The sequence below is a fragment of the Spinacia oleracea genome, chromosome 4, assembly GCF_020520425.1.
Source record: "Spinacia oleracea cultivar Varoflay chromosome 4, BTI_SOV_V1, whole genome shotgun sequence".
NCBI lineage: Eukaryota > Viridiplantae > Streptophyta > Magnoliopsida > Caryophyllales > Amaranthaceae > Spinacia > Spinacia oleracea.
Window position 1 is genome coordinate 16146694 of NC_079490.1, and position 8638 is coordinate 16155331.

At 35.9% G+C, this 8638-nt stretch overlaps 1 long non-coding RNA gene across 1 annotated transcript; it reads right to left on the reverse strand.

Annotated features, from left to right (window-relative positions):
- Nucleotides 1-313: 313 nt before the first annotated feature.
- LOC110776511 (uncharacterized) lies at nt 314-3638 on the reverse strand. The gene is made up of 2 exons (XR_008932323.1): nt 2294-3638; nt 314-1063 (listed from the first exon to the last, which is right to left on the reverse strand). It is a non-coding gene; the product is annotated as an uncharacterized lncRNA (long non-coding RNA).
- Nucleotides 3639-8638: the final 5000 nt, after the last annotated feature.

Genomic DNA, 8638 nt, shown 5'->3' on the forward strand with positions numbered 1-8638 from the left:
GATGTAGGTTCGAATCCTACATAGGCTATTCCATCCTATTTTATTGTCTATATTTTAAATACGGTAACTATATGTTAGAAAGGGTGCCTACATATTTTTAATAGGGGTCACTATATATAAAATAAAGGCAAATATAACAATAGTTAGGGGTTGGGTCACTATGTGTGAAAACTCGGTAACTATTACAATAGTGACTATTTTATGAATAGGAGTTACTATATGTCAAAATTCTAAAGTATTTTTCCAAACTCAAATCCTTACAGTAACTCAATGTTAAGGAATGTGTGAACCTGGAGAGAAGACGTCAGCAACCTGATGGCGAAGATTGGCCTCTTATTCAGCACATATCTAAAGTATCATCTAGGATGAATTGCTTAAACTGGTAAAGTTTTTTACTTACATGTTTCAGTTTCAGTTAATAATTCTAAAAGCTCGTAATCAGCAATGAATGTAGTCATCAGTTTCTAAGCATGAGATGTCAACATACTGGATTAATGGATCACTACTTGTTCAGTGCAAACAAACAAAACATCGTTGTAGCTAGCAGAACCAAGAAGAGAATGAAACAGGGTGATTGGTGTAATAAAACTCAATATAATGGACTGACGTTGATCTTTCTTGACCTCATTGGTATCAATGTCCATTAGTAACCTGTGCGGCTTTGCGTGATTGCTTCTCTTAATATCTAGTTTATATATGTATCAGCTATCATGTTTCCTTGAAATCTTGGTATTTCTACCATTTTACTCTCTTTGATTAGCTGCCAAGATGCAAATATTCTTTTGCTTCCTGTTTTCCTTCTATGATGTTATCAAAGTCGTAGCAGTATGGTTGACCTATAACCAAATTACTTATGGGCCAATCTCCATAACTGACATTGTGGGTAGGGTTATCTTCAGGTATCGAGCACTTGACGATCTCGGTTTTGGTAAACAAGTAAGCCTCTCTACTAGCTTAGGTGCTTTTTCCCTCTGCAGACAAGCACTAGTACCTGACTCTCTTCTCTCCTGAATCTTGCAGTGAAGTCAGTATGCAGAGTGACGGCTAGTCGTCTTCATGGAATCTGTTGAGTTGATACTCCACAATGATAAAGAAAGTAAAGGCTCTCAACCTGAGAGAAATTGCTACATACAGGTGTTTGCTTTTATATTCCCATCGTAATATCGTTTTACTATTCTCCAATTCTCTTACAATAGTGACTATTTTTAAAATAGGAGTTACTATACGTTAAAAAAAAGTGATTATATTTAAATAGGGGTCGCTATAATTAGGAGTATGTAAAAGAAAGGTCACTATTTGTTAAAAAGGATCACTATACGTTAGTCTATGTAGGACTTGAACCTACATCCTCTGTGCCAACGAAAGTACACAGTGCTCGACCAATTGAGCTAATAGGCTTACAATTAACACACCAAAAAAAGTGACTGACTACCTTACTGATACAATCGCATATTGTGCAACTTGATAATCTGATAGCAAGACATAAGAGTACATTTTCCTTCTTCTGTTAAGGCATACATATAGAGTGATTAAATGATGTTATCAAAATATGTGACACCAATTTGCTAGTCTTTAAAATTCTTTAGACCAAAGCCATTCAACTATCAGTTGTATCCCTTTGTAGCATTCAAAGTTCATGTCGTTGTTTATAAAAGGTTACAATCTTAAAGGCATTTACTTTCAAACTATTTGTATTACTAAGATAATCCAGACAATTAATTTCAGTATCACCAAGAAAAGCAAAGCAAACTGTAATACACTTGCAAGAGAAACAATGAAGATTCTATTTTCATCAACGACCATTGAAACAAGGTAGATATAAACAGAGTTGAAGGAAAAGTTTGAACTCTTGAATTGCTCAAATACAAGATAAAAGGACAATAATTATGTTATTCTGAGTGCATACAACAACAAGTCAATAATCACAAGCCAAAATGTAAAATTAATCAGGTTATTAGCAATAGTGACTCTCATAAGCTTATAGTGACCTTTCTTGGCTATATTAGGCAATATAGGTAATCTGTAATTACTCAAAGACTACTATCTAAGGTATTTTCATAAAGTTAGAGAAATAACAAATTTGAAACTCGATTTAGATTGAATTTCATATAACTTTAACAACTAAATTCAAAATAAATCAATCAAAAAATGGAATTCTAATACTTCAAACGAAGTAGTTTATGCACAAATTAAATCCAAAAACTATGAATTTAATCGACGAAACCCTGGAAATTGAAGAACATACCATGAATCAAATTAAGAATGATTCGAGAAAAGATGAGAGATATTATACCTGATGATCGAAGAATCGGAGATTAGGGTTTAGGATCTTTGAATTTATCAAAAATCTACTTTGACTTAGCGATTAGATTTTGCATCTACAAGAGAGATGGAGAAAGGAAAGTAAGAAGGGAGAGCGACGAGAGGCGTGAGAAGTGAAAACAGAGAAAGTAAGGAGAGCGATGAGAAATAGCGAAAGAAGACAGAAGGACAATTTCCGCGGGTTGCACACTTGCACGTGTGGGCTTCAGGTCCACACAAATTTATCATGGACCAGGTTCACACAAGAATTTTCCTTAAACAAATAATTTCATAATTAGACCATGTGCATCCTTGACTCTCGGTCAAGTGTAATATAATTTATCTCTCATCATCTCCTTCTTACACGTCATCTCCCACTAACTTGACATAACTCATACTTTAACCTCTATTTTTTTTCTACAATCTTGACTCTAGATTACTATTTTCTCTCACCTACTTTATATATATATAAATGTATAATCTTTTCCTAATTAACTTTATAAAACTTATTACCCACCTTTATTACCTATATCTTTCCACGGTACTCTCTCTCCCCTTTCAATTTTTTCATTTGTTCATCTTCTTCCCCCAAAACAAGAGCAACCCATATATGGATTCCTGCTCAAAAAATCCAAATTGAAGCCTCCAAACTTTAATTAGATTACTTTTTAATTTATCCAACAATTAATTTATTTGTTTTTTTATAATTTTGCCTTCTTTTCATCTTTTTTTTTCAAACTCTATACCTTCATCTTCTTCAAATTGTAACAATGGCTAAATTAAGGTATTTACTCTATACCTTTATCTTCTTCAAATTTGTAACCATTGAAACCATGGATGTTGGGAAACTTAAAAAACGATGGAAGAAGAAATTATGGCGGAACTTTCAAGAAGATGGTTGAATCTGTTTTTAAATTAACTAAAGTAATTTTTCTACTCAACAATAATTATTGATAAATTTGTTTATAATTACTGGTTAGTTATTTCTTCCATTCTACAAAAGAGCTTGACATGAGGGCACATATGTGACCACAGTCAAGTATCAACCCAACTTGACAGGAGTTCATTGTCAACATTGTATCATTTTTGTACTGTCAACACCTACTTGACAGAAGGCTACTGTCAAGGTTGTATATGCTCTTACACCCCACCCTCCACACCCTAAAATGACATGGTCCCCACTTGTTTTACTTATTAAAACTAGTTGTTGGACTGTGCGCTAGCGCGCACGATCCCCCAATATATACATATTTAGTTTACAGAAATGTTACGTGAAAGACTATCATTTACAAATTTACGTTAAATGCTATAAAACAATGCTAAAGTTCAATTTGCATGTAATAAATAATATGAAATCATACATACGGTTACAATATTTGTGTCATTGACGATGTAGCATTCCACAAGCAACATTGATAGGGAAGACGAGAATAGGGCGGAAGAAAGCTAGGTTAGAAAGAGTGATGCGAGAAATTCGGTGGAATGAGTTATCGGGTTCCCAAGAAACGGAATAAAGAAAAGGCAAAATAGAAAAAAAAGAAAAAAGGAGACACATGGTAGCTATATGACCAAGGGTATAATTGTCCTCATACTATTGATAAGAATAAGACAAAAACAAAATTAAGACACAAAATGGGGGCATAATGGTGAAGGAAATAATGCCCTTGGTCCAAGTATGCATTCTATGTTAAGTCTAATAAATGCGGTTCAGTATTAATTAACAAGTTAATAATTCAGTGAGATCAAGTGAGCTGAATGGCTAGCTAGAGGCCGCTTCAGTTCAAGTGGAATTAATGATATTAATCCACAGCTTACTCTTGACTGAACCCGTAGGGTCACACAAATAGTACGTAAACGGATCAAGTATTTAATGGCATTAAATACTCCATCTATGAATATTCGGAACCGACGGATCTTGGTTTCAGTGGGAGCTAAGATCGTCACAGGCAAGAAATGAATACTCCGGAAACGATGATATTGCCGGAAACGGAAATATGGATCGTATCGGAAATATGAATATTATCCAAGTCGTAGATGTTGCCGGAAACGGAAACATGGTACGTATCGGAAAATATTATTGGAAATGGAAATATTACCAGAATCGGAAATATTGCCGGAAACGGAAATATTGTCAGAATCGGAAATATTACCGGAATCGGAAAATAATTCCGGAAACGGAAATATTAAATATTTGTTCGAAACGGAAATTAATTCCGGAATCGGAAATATTAAATATTGTTCGTATCGGAAATAAATTCCGGAACTGGAAATTTAATCGGAAGCGTATCGTACGAATTAGCATCGGACGAGGCCTGCCGGACGAAGGCCCAGCACGAAGCCGGGCCATCGCCCAGCAAGCACGCGCGCCACAAGCCCAGCCAAGGCAGCGCCCAGGCCTACCGCAAGGCAGGCCCAGCGCACGCCAAGGCCACGGATGCGTGGGCCGCGCTGCGTGGGCTGCTGCTCGCACGCGCATGGGCAGCCCTTGTGGCTGCCGTGTGTGTGTGAGTTTGTGCTCATGCGTGATTCCTAAATCTACAAGAGTTAGTGTATGATTAAATTCCTATTCCTAATTGGATAAATTAATTAAATAGAATTCATGTAGGATTCTAATTTCAATTAATTCGTATCCTACTAGGATTACGATTCCTTTTCCATAACTCTATAAATAAAGGCCTAGGGGTCATTATTTATATACAAGTTTTAAGTATTCAAAACTAAGATTTTTAAGCAGAAAAATCAGCCAATATTCTTGCCTACCTAACCGAAAATATTAGAACCTTAAGGGCGATTCTAGTTGGTCAATCTTAAGGCGGATCCGGACGTGCTGTGGACTATCTACGGAGGGACGACACTTGGAGTCCTAAAGACTTGTTCTTGTTCGGTTCGGGCGCAGCTAGGGAAGGCACGCAACAAAGAGTATGCATCTAAACTATGCTAAATGATTATGTGTAAATAATATGTTTCCTGGCTTTATGGTTTTTCCGCATGATTTATGAACTGTCATATGAATCATAACCTAACAGTGGTATCATGAGCCCCTTATTATTTTCATAATCTAAATTGCATGAACATGGTTAAATATTACAAATTTGCAAGAATTAAAAGGGGTGATTAATTTTCGTAATTGTTAATTAATTGCAAATTGCGTTTATTTAAATTATACGTACGCAGTTTTTCGGCAGTTTCTTCGTTACTCATCCAAATCGAGTGATTTTTGTGTCAATTCCGCATGTAAAAGGCATTCTAAAATTTTGACAAAATAGTATTTTTCTGCCGAAACCAGAATTCTCAAATTCGAAGCCTAACTATGACTTTTCGAAGGTTTTAGTTTTTCGAATGCAAAATTTCGTAAATTTAAGATGTTAAATTAAATATTTGCGATTCTTGTTGATAAATCTTGAATTTTTGATTGACCTACTGCATATGTTTAACAAGTTTGAATGCCTAGTCTTGTTAATTATGCAATCTAATTTGTAATTATGATTAATTTGTTGAAAATTAGAATAATTTAGAATTAATTTGATTTTCATAATTAATTGTAATTTAATTAGAAACCTATGATTAAAAACCACCATAAAAATTGTAAATTTACGATAAATTTTAAATTTTTATGACCTAGACTTGAATCCATAACAATCGGAAATCAATTGGATAATAAATTTTCGATTTTTTCGCCCTAAAATTATGAAATTAATATTATTTATTAATTTGTCATTAATTTTAAATATAAATTTTAAATTTTTATGCGATTCGTTCATATAACTTGCACGCACGAAGCAATGGACGCTTCGTGTTACCCTTAAGGGGTGTTGTATAATGCGGGCATGCGACGACGAGCAAGGGAGCTCGTCGCCCGTGCGGCACGAATGCAATGAGCAAGGGCGTAGTGCACGAGCACAAGGCAGCAGCCCTGCCTTGTGTCGTGTGCCACGAGCAATGAACGAATGGGCATGGGCGAAGGGCGAGCCAAGGCAGTCGCGTGTGGGCAGCAAGCGAGCTGCGCCACAACGCGCGCTGCCTCGCACAAGAGCGCGCAGCCTCGCGCGCAGCGAGCGCAAGCTCGCGTGCCACGAGCGCTGCGCCCAGCATTACTCGCGCGCACAGCGCGCGATGTCGCGCGCCCAGCGAGCGATGTCGCGCCCCAGCGAGCGATGGCTCGCGCGCCCAGCGAGCGATGGCTCGCGCGGCCAGCGAGCGATGTCGCGCGCCCAGCGAGCGATGTCGCGCGCGCGCACTGCGAGCGATAGCTCGCGTGCGATGAGCGCTGGCGCGCGCAGCGAGCACCAATGCGTGCGGAGGCTTGCGATAGGGAAGCAGCAGCTATGCGACGAGCGCATGGGCTGCGCGCACATGGCCAGCAATGGCTGTGTGCGTACGGCCCATGGGCGTGCAACGCGTAGGATGTTTGCGTTACGATTAGATCGTTTTGAATGTTTAATTTGAAAATTTCAGTTCACGTAATTTTAATTAATTTTAAAATTAATAATTTGAATTATTTTCTTGGATTTTAATTTTGAATATTATAATTATAATAAATGTTATTTATTCTAATTATTTTACTAAAATTAAAATCATGAATTAATTTAAATACGACTGAAATTAAATTAAATTTTTTGGATTCAATTATAAATTGATATGAGCTTTAAATTTTAATTAAATTTGTATGTTTCCGGTTGGACTAGAAATACATTTTTATGTTTAAAATTGGTAAAGCATATGAATTTATTGGTTTAAGTGGGAGCGCTTTTTAGTCATAAACTCTTGATTAGGTCTACAAATCCTTAAGGTTAAAACAACTTGATTAGAATTAATAAGGACTGAATAATTGGTAGATTATTGGTGCCCTTGATTAATTGCTGCAAATGTTTACGTGATGCATAATGTGTTTTACTAACCAGCTATGTGGGCCATTCATGATAATGAATGGGTGAATGGTATATATTGTATATGTACTGTTTTGCAGGTTATGAAGTGACTAGTATGGCCCAAATAGGATAGAAAATATGGTCTGCGTACCATTAATTTGAATGTAATTGGTCTAAAGTACCAAAGTTATTTTTCAATTCAAATATGGTCTGCGAACCATCAAATAGTTGTAATTAGTTATAGCTTATCCTATTTGAAGAAAATGGTGCCTCCCACGGAGATTTTCTAGACGGACTTTGAAGTCAAAGCTTCAAGATGAAGTCGGGCCATACTAGATCACAAATATCTTATGCATGTTTTAAGTTATTTATTGTTTTAAATATGTCTTAAAATGCATGAGATCAAAAGCTTGATTATGTTGCATGATTAAGGATTTTAGTTCACTTAAAATCTAACCAACATAGTAAGAGCCTTAAGTTCCAAACTTAAAAATTGAGTTAAAAGGTGCCATGCCAAAATATACACTTGCTTGGATATCCTTTACATCAATCTAGTAATAGTTTTCGCTCAGCGAGGTGTTACTTATTGGTCCTAAAGGGGCAAGGTACACAAATAATTGTGAGTACATGTTAGTTTTGGTGAAACTCAACGATATAAGTAAGGAGTCCTTTTATGTCGTGGCAAATTCGATAGGTTTACCTAATAAGTTCTTAGACGTACCTATCAACCAAGAATAGTTTCTAGACTATTAGCAAAAGGCTTTTGCTTACCTAAGATGTTCTAGGATTAAGTCGACAAACTGTGCTTAGTTCTTCAATGATTTTAGGATCTTGGAATCATTTTATTCACACCTGCCGGAACAATAAAATCGAATAAAATGCTAATAACTTGTTTGAATTGCATGGTTGCTTTAATTTCAAGTTATTATTCATGATAAATGTTTAGACTTTGCATGCTTCAATGTATGTTTTAATTATTGTTTATAATTAAATATCTTGCACTGCAATAAATCCTTTTAGAAAGGTAACAGTAAATTTCCTCGATTGGTAGTGAATCCAAGAACGATTCACGGAAAAGAGAGAAAGTGAGCAATTTAAAATGTACGTTTCTTATATCGACTTTTATGGTTGTTTTCGAATATCAAAATTGAATAGCAAACCAATTGGTGCTTGTGAATTCAAAATACACTGTAGTTTTGAGATCATAAAGCATTGAGTTTAATACGCTCAGCCTTACCAATGGTTAACAACCTAATATCTTTGTCCATTTAATTCTCGAATGAGTCTAGTCCCTAGACATTCGAATAGATAGATGCTTAGAGAACTTTAGAAGCTTCTGGTAAGATCATCTAGTTGAAACAAAATATTCAACATAAATTAAAATGGTAAAGAACCTTGTTGGTGACATTGGACATGTCTAACAAAGTATAAAAGTCAACACTAAAGAATTCAATTCTTAAGACTATAAG